The sequence below is a fragment of the Hypanus sabinus genome, chromosome 6 (genome assembly GCF_030144855.1).
Source record: "Hypanus sabinus isolate sHypSab1 chromosome 6, sHypSab1.hap1, whole genome shotgun sequence".
Lineage (NCBI taxonomy): Eukaryota > Metazoa > Chordata > Chondrichthyes > Myliobatiformes > Dasyatidae > Hypanus > Hypanus sabinus.
The window spans coordinates 61,000,952-61,016,477 of NC_082711.1; the positions used below are offsets into that span (position 1 = coordinate 61,000,952).

General features: G+C 41.5%; 1 long non-coding RNA gene across 1 annotated transcript in view; it reads right to left on the bottom strand.

Moving 5' to 3' along the window:
• Nucleotides 1-14,950, bottom strand: part of LOC132395515 (uncharacterized) — a 170,421-nt gene extending 155,471 nt beyond the window's left edge. Inside the window, exon 1 of the long non-coding RNA XR_009512635.1 lies at nucleotides 14,355-14,950. This is a non-coding gene — a long non-coding RNA (uncharacterized LOC132395515). The remainder of the gene's footprint in view (nucleotides 1-14,354) is intronic.
• Between the last annotated feature and the right edge of the window lie 576 nt (nucleotides 14,951-15,526).

The following is a 15,526-nucleotide window of genomic DNA, read 5'->3' on the forward strand; positions in this document are numbered from 1 at the left end:
AGTAAAATGGATAGGTATATGGACAGGAAAGGAGTGGAGGGTTATGGGCTGAGTGCAGTTCAGTGGGATTACATGAGAGTAAGCATTCGGCACAAGGGCCGAGATGGCCTGTTTCCGTGCTGTAATTGTTATATGGTTATATGTACAATAAAATCATTACCATGCTCAAGTGTGCCCACTGCAATGGAAAAAGAGCAGAAAACTCTTGTACCCAGTTTATGTAAATAGTGCAATAACTGTGTTAATGACACAAGCATAATTAAGGAGTAAAGCTTCCTCTATTTCTTGACTAGATTCCAACAGTCCCACAGATTAAGGTTTTCCTTAATGAAACCACTATTCAAGTGTATTAAACAGTATCATCTCATAAATAATTTACAAGGAGCTACTGCATAACTCTAGTGTTACATACCAAGAATGAAACTAACACAAGAAAATGCTGGTTAGTTCATGCAAGACAATAATCACCATGGATCAGATGGGCCAAAGGACCCGTTTCTGTGATCGAAGTTCTGACTCTGTATACCTTTTGGGGGTGAAGTAGTCCACAGATTCAACACAATCTGCTAGAAGAAATTACTCCAACCTCATTTTAAATTACTGCCTCCTTATCTTGTAAATATGTCCCTCTTTGGCAATACTCCTCAGTAGTCCAAACATTGCATCTACCTTGTTATGCTTCCCTGGGATCTTACATTTTTCAATAAGGTCTATGGGGATTTGGCATCTGGGAAGTGTTGAGGCCTGGGGTGGATCAGCCACGATCATACTGAATGGCAGAGCAGACCTGAGGGTCTAGGTCAGTGGTCCCCAACCTCCGGGCCACGGACTGATACCGGGCCGCAAAGCATGCATGGTTGCAGCGGTAGCCGGAACACACCCAGCACATCTTTAAGAAAAAAGCTGAAATAAACAAGCTAATTAATTAGGTGCTGCCCGGCATGTAAATGTCAGCCCAGATCAGAGGTGTGTTGCTTGTTAGTTTGTTTATTTCAGTTTTTTTCTTAAAGATGTGCTGGGTGTGCTCCGGCTACCACTGCACCCCTGCACGCTTCGCGGCCCGGTATCAGTCCGTGGCCCGGAGGTTGGGGACCACTGGTCTAGGTGATCTCCTCCTGCTCCTGCTTTCTCATGCCCTTGTGTGTTCACACCTCAAACTTCTAAACTACAATGCTTTTAGCCATTTGTGATAGGACAACTCTCTCAACCCAGTGAATCTCTTCTGAACTGCCTCTGATGCTACTGTACTCTTCCTCAAATAAGCAAAGCCAAACTGCACCATTACTCCAGGTGCCACTTTAAATAATGCACTGTATACATTGTAACAAGATAAACATGAAGTAAAGAAATTTCATTAAAAGCTCTGAATATATAATTTTTCCTTTTGCTTGTTTTTTCTTTCCACTCTTTTCTATAAGTGTATACCTCAGATAAATATTTTGTGGAGATTTGTGATATATATGATTATATGATATATATGTACAATGTCTGAAATACATCTTATGGAAATATTTGTTTGATGATGAACTTCAATTAAAAAATAAATTACAAAGAAAAACTCTGAATAATTATTTCTCATTTACTTCAGTGTATTATTGCTGCTAGATTTCTAATACATTTTGCACATACATTATCACTTCATGTGTTGATATTGGCAAGGAAATTCCCACCCCCCCCCCCCACCAGTGCCATCACCCACACCCTCACTAAAAGATCTACAAAGCAATTATTTACTCACATGCTTTGCTTTCAAAATAAGGGCAAACTGCAGTAAACTTGGATTTAATTAGACTGTATTAGTCTGTATTAAGGCATTTCAGAATGAATAAGACTGAAGTAGGGAACAGTGATTTCAAATTAGGACGAGGAATACTTTAATCTTTGACAAACACTGGGGAAGGAAGAGCAAGACAAGAGGGTGGAAGGACAAGCAACACTTTTGCTCCACTTAACCATTCACAAACAAATTGAACTAATGTGCAGGAAGTCAAAATGTCCAGGTTTTGCATTTGCAGTGATAGCAAAGATGTCAATCATCACTATTGTTACAATCTTATTATACCGTGACAATTGCAATGACATCCTGAGCAGGCACCTGTACAGTTAAATGTTGATACATAATAGATAATGTCAATGATTTCTGTTTCTCTCCAGCCTTCTCCATCACAATCTTGAGACATTAGAGATCTGACAAGCACTTCAAATATTTTCACTGTAAAATATCCAGAAAAGGATACTTTTCCACATGAGGTTCAGATGTTGATTTTGCTTTAATTAACCTGTTAATTACTGCCTGGCAATCACCCAGGCTTTGAACAAAATGTGGATTGTTCATTTTCTACAGTTAATATTTTAAAATATCAGACTTCACAATTGTAATATTTTTAATAGCTTCATGATACTTCAGTTTCACCTTTCTGTTTCAAACTCTACTCAGAGCTCACTGAAATATTAATTATAAATTAGACTTTCCAATTTCTGATTGCTGTCTGTGAAAAATTTTCACTGTACCTGTTGTTCATTTTTGTTGGATATCGAGGATCCCATAGAACTATCCACCTGACAGCAAGCTGAAGGAAAATCCACATCAAAGTATCCGTTGTCAGAGCAATATGGGACAATACAAGAAGATAGAGTCAGATAGCCTAAAAACAGACCATTCAACCCATGCAAACCAGAGGACACCATCCATAGAAATCCCAACTCCCAGTACTTGGCCCTATGTCTCGACAGTTCAAGAGCTTATCAAAACCAAGGGTTCTCAACCTTCCTTATGCCATGGACCAATACCATTAAGCAAAGGTCCTGGGACCCCAGGTTGGGAACCACTGATCTGGACCATTGGGAGGCAACCCTGCTTCAACCACTCTCATAGGGAGCATATTCAGGGACTTACCACTCTCTGAGAAGAACCTCCTCAGATCTCCTCTAAATCCCTTCCCCATTAACCAAAATCTATGTCCTCTAGTTTTATCTACCAAGGTTTCCTTTACATCACATGTGTCTTGGACTGAACTCCAACTGCCACATTTCAGCCCATTTCACCTGCACTTCATTATCTCCCTGCGGTCTAAGACTACCTTCCACACCATCAACAACTCCTTCAGCCTTTGTGTCCTTTCACGCCAACTCTTGAATTGAACATGATACAGATTTGAATGTGGATGAAGATTTCAAAGGTCAAAAAACAGGGTATAGCTTAGGCCCAAGAAAGCAGCCAGTATTACTTGGAAAATGAGCCAGGGTCCAGTGCAGATAAATTAATTGCAACCATTACCAGATGGAATATGCTTCATCTTAGTCACTTCTGATGTATCTTCCGATATGTAAATGATACTTAAATATTAATGCAAAATCAAAATTTAAAGTTTCAGCATTAACTGAGAACAGCTACATACAATAATTCACAACACTTGAAAGAATAACTAATAAAATAAGCTTAAAGTGTTAATGTAGATAGGTCACTGATGAAACATTGAAAAGGCATTCCTCACTTCCAGCTAACTGCAGACTTCAATGAGTTAAAGTAGAAGTAAGAAGGCTTTGTTATCATCAACTATAATATATGCTTACGTAAGAGTGCATAATAGCAGAGATTACATAGAATGTGGGATGTTTATATACATGATGACAGCAGCATAAAAATAACTAAAAGTTGAAGCTAATGTTTCAGGAGACAAAGGAGACAAACCTTGTAAATCAAGTTAGATAGCATTCAGCTGCCTTTTCCAACATTACTTCAGATGTAGGTCGAAAGATAAAATATATCTTATGCCATAGATTCATAGGTGAATCAGCTTATAAGAATCCCCTAGTGAATCCAAGAAAGTTTGGACTTTTGACATTAAACAGCAAGCAAAGGTGATTAAGTGACAACCCAGCAAGCTTGTACAAGTTAGAGTAGATTTATGGTATGGCGATTTTTATTCTTAATGAATGAACCATTGACTATTGCAGATACCAACAAGATTTACACAACGAATCTGAAACTTGAAGGAAGCAATTTACTATCCAAAATACTCACCCAAAATACTGGAGGAACTCAGCAGGTCAGAAAACATCTATGGAAATGAATGGATTGTCAATGTTTCGGGCTGAGATGCCACACTAAAAAGGGTGAGGGAAGGGGAAAAAGAAGGAGGTTAGCCGAAAGGCGGTAAGTGAAGCCAGGTGGGTGAGAAAAGTCAAGGGCTGGAGAAAAAAGGCTGGGGAGGGCGGGGGGAACTGTTTACCAGAAAGAGAAATCAATATTCATGCTATGGGAATTGGAATTAACATGTTTGGCCACCAGGAAGTCCCACTTGTGGCGGATAGTGAGGAGGTGCTCAACAAAACGGCCCCCCAATTTACGATGGGTCTCATTGCATTGGGAGCACTAGAGTGCCTCATGTGGAAGGACTGTTTGGGGCCTCAAACGGAGGTGAGGGAGGAGGTGAATGGGCAGATGGAGCACTTAGGCCGCTTGCAGTGGTAAGTGTTGGGAGGAAGATTAGTGGGGAGGGACGAATGGATAAGGGATCCCTGTGGGAAAGCTGGGGGTTGGGGTAATGATACAAAAAGTGGTAGGACCTGTTTGGAAATGGCAGAAGTTGCGGAGGATAATGTGTCGGATGCAGAGTGGTAGGTGAGCACAAGAAGAACACTAAACTGTTAAGGCTGTCTCATTGGAGAGGATAATGAGTTGGATACTATCCTGATACCTTGGCAACCAAATCCTGATTAATCCAGGCAATTTAAACAAGATTTCAAATTGCCTATTGTCTTCTTTATCACACTAATTAGTTTTAAGACAGTTAAGACTTAGGAGCAGAATTCAGCCACAAGTTTTCGAACTTGCTTTGGTTGCTTGGGGTAACAAAATAATACTACTTGTGAAGGAAAATGGACATGTATTAGCTAGTTGGATATGTTTCTCATCAGATACACCATGTAGACATTTATTCCTGTGGGTGATTTAGTCAGAAAATAAATTCTCCCAGATAAAAGCAAAGTCTATTTATCTTAGACACTGTTCTTTTATCACCCAGTCTTGGAGTGGGTCCTTCCACAAATTAACCTATCAGAATCAGGTTTATCATCACTGTCATATATGATGTGAAATGCAGATGTTTTATGGCAGTAGTATAGTACAAGACATAAAAATTATTAGAAAATACAAAATCAATAGCTAGTGCAAAAGAAGAATAATGAGATAGTGCTCATGGACCATTCAGAAATCTGATAGGAAAGGGGAAGACACTGTTTCTGAGCCATTGAGTATGAAGTCTTCAGGCTCCCGAACCTCCTCCCTGAAGGTAATAAGAAGAAGAGAGCGAGTACTGGATAGTGAGGGTCCTTAATGATGGATGCTATCTTTTGAGGCACCATCTCTGGAAGATGTCCTCAATGGTAGGGAAGGTCGTGCCCATTATGAAGCTGGCTGAGTCGGTAATCCGCTGTAGCCACATGTGATCCATTGGAAGCTCTATACCAGGCTATATTGCAACCAGTTAGAACGCTCTCTACTGCCAATCTATAAAAATCTGCAAAAGCATTTGGTCACAATCTCCTTATATTCCTATGAAGTAAGGGTGCTGGTGTGTCTTCTTCTTGATTGCATCAATGTGTGGGGCCCAGGAGAGATCCTTCAAGTCAATGACACCCAGGAATCTAAAGCTGCTCACCCTTTCCACCTCTTACCCCTCAGAGGACTGGTATGTGCTCTCCCATCTTTCCCTTCCTGAAATGCACAATCAGTTTCTTGGTCTTGCTGATTTTGACTTGGAGTTGTTGTTGTAACACAACTCAACCAGCTGATCTTATCCTACTCCTCTTTGCTATTTGAGATTTTACAGTGGCGACATTTGAGAATTTATAGATGTCTCTTGAGCTGTGCTTAACCACACGGTCATGAATGCAGAGCTAATACAGCAATGTGCAAATCATGCATCTTTGATGTGAATCTGTGTTGACTGTCAGCAAGGATGAGTTTTTAATCGATCAGTACAGACTGTGGTCTCGAGATGAGGAAGTTGGGGATCCATTTACAGAGGGAGGTACAGAGGCACAGGATTAGAAGCTTACTGATTAATATTGAATGGATGAACATCGATCTGCAATTGATAAACAGTGGTCAGACTCACATATTGTTGTTTAGGTTCTCCAAAGCAGAGTGAAGAGCCAGTGAGATTGCATTCACTGTTGCCTATGCTGGTGGTAGGCAAACTGCAGTGGGTCCAGGTTGTTGCACAGTCAGGAACTAATTCTAGCCATAACCAACCTCTGGAAGCACTGTGAGTTGATAGTTGCTGAGGCAGCTCACCCTGTTCTTCCTGGGCACCTGTGTGATTGTTGTTCTTTTAAAGGAGGTGGGATATTCAGACCACACCAATGAGAAGTTGAAGATGTCTATCAACACTCCAGTCAGTTGACTGGCACAAGTGTTCAGTACTAGATACACCATCGGGGCCTGACACCTTGCAAAAGATGTTTTTATGTTGGCCTTTGAAAAAGAGATCACAGGCTCACCAAATGTTAAAGAGATTTGCAATGTAGTATTCTTCTTCTTTTCAAAAAGTGTTGAGCTCATTTGGGAGTAAAGCATCACTGCTATTTATGTTGTAGGTCTCAACTTATAGGAAGTAATGATATGCAAAGCACTCCATAGTTATAGTCCATCCAGTGACTCAAATTTCAGACCAAAATGCCTTTTCACTCTTATGGTAGCCTTCACTGTCACTAGTATTGAATGCCTCAGATCTGGCTCTCAGCATACTGTGAACCACCTGCTTCATCCATAGCTTCTTATTTAGGAAAACTAGGTATGTTCTCAAAAGCATACCCTCATCCACATAGGTCTTGATGCAGTGATGACTGTGGCATATGCATTCTGATCCAAAGATGAAACCCGAAATACAGCCCAATCTACCAATTGAAACCAGTCCTGTTAACACCTCTCTGCCTCCCTTGACCATACCTTCATGGTCCTTACCATTGGAGCTTCAGTTCTAAGTCTCTGCCTTTATTCTGGGAGTAGAAATAAAGCCAGGTGATCAGTCTTGCTACAGTGCAGACAAATGGAATGGCAGAGTAAATGTTCTTGAGGGTGGTGTAATAGTGATTGAGTGTGGTGGCTCCTCTAGTTCTGCAGGTGGCAGGTTGTTAGTAGTTTGTCAAACACTTCAAGCTACCCTGGTTGAAGTCGCCCACAACCATCACAAGCAATGGAAGCTATCCATAAACTAAATGCTCATGATAATTCAATCCAAAGCTCCCACATAAATGTAATGAACTTAGCTTCTAAAGACTCCCCAACAAATCTATCAATATTTGATGATCCTTCTGCATAATGTGATTGTAGACCTGTTTCCTGGGTGTCTACAAATAATGCTAAGTGACAAATAAGAGTTAATTTCACAATTAAATGGACAATATGCATAGTTTAACATCTGCATTATCCACGTGCTTTGCACACGTGTACCTAATACACATATAAGAATCACAACTGATTTCAGACCTACTACAAAAAGACATATGACTACACGTGTTTGAGGTTCTAGTTCAATGTCCAGAGGTGTCATCGACTATGAATATACTGTGTATCCTGAGCTCCAATTAACGTGTAACAACAATGTTTTTGGCTCAACAATATAGATATGGTTAGTTAACAAAAATAAATCAGTCTCAGAAAATTTCTACAAAGCAAGCATTGACATATAAAATTATATATGGTTTGCACAATTCATAAGAAGCATATTAATTGAATAGGACTTCTAGTTTGTAAAATGGAAGCATTCTTACATTAGGGTCTTCCATGCAGCCCAAGGAGAAGCAATGGCTGTCAATATCAAACAAGGAAAACCCTCTCCACTGGCTGAAGCCATGCTCAGACGAAAGGAAGGTGGATATGATTGTTGGACAGAAATCAGTTCCAAAGAAGTTGCCCATGGCAGTGTCCTATTTTCAACCACCCCAACACACATCCTATCATATCAGATGCAGCATGAACCACTGATACTTCCAACATTCTAATTCCACTCATGACACTTCATGCAATAAACGTGTCCACCCCTGGCAGAAATATGGATAATAGTCAGGCTTCCACTGAATGATAGAAGTTACATTATGCTGTACATGCGCCGGAAGCAGTATTTTGCTGCAGTTGAGCTTTGATTCTGGTGTGGAAATCGAAATATACTCCCTACTTCAAATTAATCAATAAAATGTGCAATTGAGAGGAATATTGAAAACCTATTGATCTGCCATTCCCAGGCCAGCAGGAGTCCCGAAGATTAAAAGTGGCAAGAACTCACAAATACTGTACATACATAGATAACTGTACTCATTTTTAACAAGAAACAAATTCCAATACCAGGCCAGTAATAAAGACAGAAGATAATCCAAAGGCATTTTATACATACATTAAAAATAAAAATGTAACAGGAGAGCAGGTAGGAGCACAAGGACAAAAGATAGAAGTTATGCCTGGAGCCACTGATACTCACCAAGAAAAAAATGATATGGATGATAGCAAGAAAAGGGAGAACAAGAAGGAGGAGTGCATTGATTTTCTAGGGCATATTGAGGTTCTTGAAGAATTTTAAGGTGACTAAACTTACAGGACCTGATGGGATCTTTCCCAAATTATTATAAAAGGCAAATGAGTAGATTGCTGGAGCCTTGACAGATATCGTTATACCATTTCTAATAATAGGCAAGGTCCCAGAGGACTTGAGAATAGCTATTGAAGTTTCCCTGTTTAAGAAAAGCAACAGAGACAAACAAGGAAATTATACATGGCCAGCTTCAAGTTGTGACATGGTGCAATTTGAGAATCAAATGCAGGAGAAAGGTACACATGCATAAAGCATGTCTATATGTCCATACATGGCCTCCTTTACTGCCATGATAAGGCCAAACTCAGGTTGGCAGAGCAACACCTCATCTACCATCTGGGTAGCCTCCAGCCTGGTGGTATGAACATTGAATTCTCCAATTTCTGGTAATTTCCTCTCCCTCCCCCTTCCCCTATCCCAGGTCCCTCTCTGCCTCTCTCCCCTTTCAAGTTTCTGCTTCTTTATCTCTACAGTTCTTTCATGCTTATCCACTCACACTCCCCCCTTTATCTTTCCTCTGATTGGTTCTCCACCTGGCGCCTCTAGGCCCTACCCCCTCCCCTATCTCTATTACTGGGCTTCAGCTCTCTCTTCCCCCCCCCCCCACATTCCTGATGAAGGGTCTCGGCCCGAAACGTTGGTTATTCTTTTCTCACGGATGCTGCCTGACCTGCTGAGTTCTTCCAGCGTTGTGTACGTATAGCATGCTTGCCTTCATCAGTCAGGTCAGCTGAGAAATTATTAAATGTTGGACACTTAGGGACAGCCTAATACAAGTAGATAAAATAATGAGAGGCACAGATAGGGTCATTAGAATCATTATCCAGAGGGGAAATGTCAGATACTAGAGCAGATAGATTTAAGGTGAGTGGGTGAAAGTTTAAACGGAGATGTGCATGCTTTATTTTTAAACACAGAGAGTGCCTGGGAAGCATCATCCTTTTTGATGGTCCTTTTCTACATGGAAATTGCAATTCAAATCAGCAAGGCTTTCCTGCGAAGAATTACAGAATTGGTCTTGGACCATCTGGACAACAGCAATACCCAAGTCAGGCTGCTGTTTAATTATTACAATTCAGTGTTCAACACCATCATCCCCTCAGTGCGAATCAGTAAGTTTCAAAACCGGGGCTCCTGTACCTCCCTCTGCAACGTCCCTCTCCCTGAATGGACAGCACAGTCAGTGTGGATCGGAAATAATATCTTCTCCTTGCTGACGATCAGCACTGGCACACCTCAGGGATGTGTGCCTCGCCAAATACACTATTCTCTCTACACCCATGAATGTGTGGCTACGCACACCTCAAATGGCATCTATAAATTTGCTGATGACATAATTGTTGCTGCCAGAACCTCAGATGGTGATGAGGAGTGAGACAGATCATCTGGTTGAGTGGCGTCACAACAACCTTGCCCTCAACATCAGCAAGACCAAGGAATTGATTGTGGGCTTCAGGAAGAGGAAGTCAAGAGAACACACACCAGTTGTCATCAAGGGGTCAGAAGTAGAAAGGGTGAACAACTTCAAACTCCTGGGTGTCAACATCTGAGGGTGTATCCTGAGCCCAACATGTTGATGCGATTACAGAGAAAGCATGACAGAGACTATACTTCAGTTTGAATTTGAGGCGAATTGGTATGTCACCAAAGACACTCACAAATTTCAACAGATGTACCATGGAGAAGATTCTAACTGATGGCATCACTGTCAGGTATGGAGGGGCCATTGCACAATATTGCTTAAAGCTGTAGAAAGTTGTAAACTCAGCCAGCTCCATTTTGGGCACTAGCCTCCAAAGCATCTTCAAAAGAACACCTTCAAAAGGCAGCATCCAACATTAAAGACTCTCATCACCATGTCACTCATAATAACCTCTCATCCTCATTGACTATCAACACCGATGCACCTCAAGAGCCCACTGCTGTGCTTTCTCTACACACGACTATGTGACTACACACCATCTATAAATATGCTGATGACTCAACTGTTATCAGCAGAATCTCAGATGACAATGAGGTGTATAGGAGTTAGCTAGATCCACTGGTTGAGTGGTGTTACAACAACATTGCACTCAGTGTCAGTAAGACCAAGGAATTGATTGTAGACTTCAGGAAGGTCCTCATTTAGAGGCCAGCAGTAGAAAAGGTGAGCAGCTTCAAGTACCTGGATGTTAACATCTCTGAAGATGTATCCTGGGCCCAACATGTGGATGCAATTACAAAGAAGGCACTCCAGCAGCTGTATTTCATTAGGAGCTTGAGGAGATTTTATATACTCAATACAGGGGTGCTGTTTCAAATTTCAAAGTGCAACGTAGATTTATTTTTAAACCGCATATATGTCATTACACACAAACCTGAGATTCATTTTTGTGGGCATTCACAGTAAATGCAAATTACACAATAGAATCAATGAAAGACAACCCCAAACAGAACAGGCAAACAACCTACAGTATGTGCAACAGACAAACTGTGCAAATACAGCAAGAGAGAAAAAAATAAATGAACAATGAATATTAAAAACGTAAGATGAAGAGACCTTGAAAGTGAGTCCATAGGTTGTGGGAACAATTCAGTGATGAGGTGAGTGAAATTGAGTAACATTATCCCCTCTTGTTCAAGAGTTTGATGTTTGGAGGGTAACAACTATTCCTGAACATGGTGGTGTGGGTCCTGAAGCTCCTGTACCTTCCCTCCCAATGGCAGCAGCAAGAAGAGAGCATGGCCTGGATTGTGAGAGTCCTTGATGATGGATGCCTCTTTCCTCCGACTGCTCTCCATGTAAATGTGTTCAATGGCGGGGAGGGTGTTACCCCTGATGGACGGGGCTGTGTGCACTACTTAGTGGAGGCTCTTCCATTCAAGGGCATTGGTGCTTCCATATGATGCAACCAGTCAATATACTCTCCACCACACAGTGGAGAATGAGCTGCCAGATGAAGTGGTAAATGTGGGCTCACTTTTAACATTTAAGAAAACCTTGGACAGGTACATGGATGACAGGTGTGTGGGGGGATATGGTTCAGGTGCAGGTCAGTGGGACTAGGCAGAAAAATGGTTCGGCAAAGCCAAGAAGGGCCAAAAGGCCTGTTTCTGTTCTGTAATGTTCTATGGTTCTATGGTCAAAGTTTTCGATAACTTGCCAAATCTTCACAAACTTCTAACTAAGCAGAGGCTTTGCCGTGCTTCCCGTATAATGGCACCTACATGCTAGCTAGCCCCAGCACAGACCCTCTGAAATGATAACACCAAGGAATTTAACGTTGCTGACCCTCTCCACCTCTGATCCTCCAATGAGGACTGGCACATAGACCTCTGGTTTCCTCCTGCAAAAGTCAGTAATCAGCTCTTTGATCTTCCTGACATTGAGTAAGATGTTGTTTTTGCAGCACCACTCACTCAGCCAAATTTTCAATCTCCCTCATATATGCTGATTCATTGCCAATTTTGATTCAACCAACAACAGCAAACTTAAAGCTGGCATTGGAGCTGTGTTTAGCCTTTATAAGTTTAAAGCGAGTATCGATGCTGACAGAGATTATAGAGGAGATACCATTGCCAATCCGAACAGACTGCAGACTACAAGTGAGTATTGAATGCCAAGCTGTAGTCAATAAAAAGCATCCTGATATATGCATCTTCACTGCCCAGATGTTTCAGGGTTGAGTGAAGAGCCAATGAAATGACATCTGCTGTTGACCTGTTATAGCGGTATGCAAACTGGAGTGGATCCAAGTTGCTTCTCCAGAAGGAGTTGATATATTTCATCACTAGCCTCTCAAAGCACTTCATCATCGTGGATGTAAGTGTCAAGGTATTGCTCAAGCCATGTAATCCATATGGGCAGCCATGACAGATCCATTATCCAAGAAAACAAAACAATGTTTGTATGAAAGACAACCTCAAATATAATGGCATTATTGCAAGTGAGCTAGGGTCTTGTGCCACTACAGAATAGGTTAGTGTGCTTTGACAAAAGGGACTATATTATCTTTGAAGACAGCCAACAGGACCAAGTTACTGGAGCTGGAGCACTCGGGAAGGCACAAGTGACTATCCCTGCCACAGCATCATTTCTCACCCAAACTGCCCCTCTTTGCAGGCGTATGCACCTTGAAGACTGGTCTAAGTCACAGGTTGATAGATTCTTAATTGGTCAGGGCATAAAGGGATATGGGTGGGGGGGGAGGGGGTAAGACGGGAGATTAGGACTAAGAGGATCAGCCATGAAGAAATGGTGGCGCAGACTTGATGGACCAAATGGCCTAATTCTGCTCCTATATCTTATCATTCCAGCTCACCAACACAGACTGCACAAATGTTATAACAGAACTTGATGGTCAACTATCAACGGTCAGTAGGTGCTTGGAACAGGCTGCCGGGGGAGACGGTTGAAGCGGGTATGAGAGTTATATTTAAAAGGCACTTAGAGGGATACCAATCACGTGCAGAGAGATGAGATTAGGTTAATTTAGCATCCTGGACATCACAGACATAGTGGGCCAAAAGATCTTTCCCTGGGCTTAACTGTTTTACCTTCTGTGAAAACCCCAGACCAAGCAAGTACGAAGGGGCAAAACATATTAAAAGTAGTAAAGGGTGAGAAACTTAACTGCACCATAAGCAGCTCAGGGAACATCCTGCTATGGATTCAGGACAGACAGAAAAAAACAAGAAAATTACGGACAGTATACAGGTACCTGATAACCATTTTCCATTAAGTACAGATTAGCCCTGTTTCTTTGTGTAACACTTCTAGTTAAGTAAAAAGATGTGAGACTTACCTAAATTACTTATCAGAACAATTTCAGTGAAATACCATTGTATATTGGTGGAATAAGTGGAGGAAATGTTTTATAGATATGATAGGCTATTTTTTTAAATATCATATCATAAAACAACATTCTAATCACCTTCTTTTCTCTCTGTAAATTGTACCTCTGCCTTTCATTTTACCTTTCCACAACTTCAACTTCCCTCCTCCTTGTCTGCTTTGCTTTCTTTAATTACAGCCGCCACCACAAGCAAAGCTGATTTGCATAGGCTATTCTCTTTTTTAAACATAAAATCTGTACAGGTCTCAAAATTAAGTTCTGTGTGATCATTACATTAAATGTACAAATCTCTCTGGATCAGTAAAACCTTTATGGTGCAAGGCCACCTAGAGAAATAAAATCACTACACTTGACAGATACCCAAGGTAAATACAATGGTATTTGCACATGTCACATGGCTGGAATGTCATGTGATTAACCTGTCCTGCTTGGAATCACCCCATCTGGAGTTTGACAACTTGATATTCAGAGGATGTCTGGCCCTGTCATTTGTACAAGTCATTGACAGTGTTTGTTCTGTTTGTTGTTACCTATAAATTTCACTGAGATTTTTGCCTTCTCACATAAAATATCAGCCTAGAAGCTAAATGAATTTCTTTAAGTTCCCAGGCAGAGCCTCAGGCTGGGTATCCTCCATTAACGGCATAAATATATGTTAAGGGTTTTTTTTTATTATTTTGCTGATTCACTAGCTGCCACAATTGGAATACAGAAAATGTACAGGTATGGGTGTTACTATAAAATATGCATGCACTCAAGGGTAAATATTGCGTTGCGTTCTCATTCAATATCAAAAATCAGCTCAGTTTAACATCAACAAAGATGTTCCTGATGCCACAAAGCTTTCAGCAATTGTCGCTGGTTCATCGTTTAAAATCAAAGCCGCTTTCTGTCATTGTTGTAAAAGGCCGAACATGCAACCTACCTTGAAACGCAGAGAGGACGAGGTTAAAAAAGACTGGTGACTGCGACCGGAGCCGACTTCTTGGGGATGCAGCGGTTTGACGATCCAATTACGCCCGGGGATTTCCTGTCACACCTGGCGCAGGCACAGCCGGCTCACCCCGGGCTCCGGCCGCAGGACGGGGGGTCACGGATCCACGCGGCGGGCCGAGACCATCGTCCTGCTGGGACATGCATCCGCGTGTTCCGCTCACCTGTCAGCTGCGCTCTCCGTTGGCAGTAGCGAAGCCGTCAGCCATCTTCCGAGCGCCGGCCCCCAAGCCAGGACCGGCTGGGTTGCAGACCGCGTCTCCTACACGTGCTGTCCCCCTGCGTGTAAAAGCGTTGACAATTCAAACAGAGCCCGCTGTATCCCCAACCCACTCTCAGATTTTTTTTTGTATATCATAAATTGCCTGTCTTGACCTGTGCGTCTTGTTTGTTACTGGCTGATATCTGCGAAGTTTAGGGTGCTGTGTGTTGTATGTACTAAACCTTAATAAATGTCCAGTTGTCAGGCTATCAATGCCATAACGACACCAATGATTTCCTAGTGGATCAACATTAAAAAATGTAACCATTGAGCTCTGAGTGCTGTATTTTGATAAGTAAGTAGACACACCAGTAGCATTATATTCTTATATTTAACTATGTTGTATATGCACTTTATGTAAACTGTATGTGATATATTTATTGTGTTGTGCACCTTGGTCCTGCATAATGTTGTTTTCTGAGTTGCATACATGTCTGCTGTTGAATGACAATAAACTTGAACTTGAAGGTCAATTACTGTTAATAATTTTTTCCCGCATGGTGATGGACAGGCTGTTCCACAATGAAGATTATCAGTCACTGGCAGCATTCGGGCAACTTCTAGAGTGTTGAAATATACAATTGATGCTCCACCTTGTAGGATGTAGGATGTGTAGGATGCTGTCGAAGACAAATCCTGTTTCAAATCTTAGACTTATCCTCTGATTGAATTTATGGAAGACGGGCAAAGTGACCTTACTTTGAACTTTATTTGCAGGTTGTGGATGTTGCTTAATGTCATTCAAAATTGTCCCATGGAAGATAATGAGCTTCACTGGTGGAATATAACAGTTTATGTAGGGACACTGCATCCACTCCTGCTTTATTTTTGTTTAGAGATAA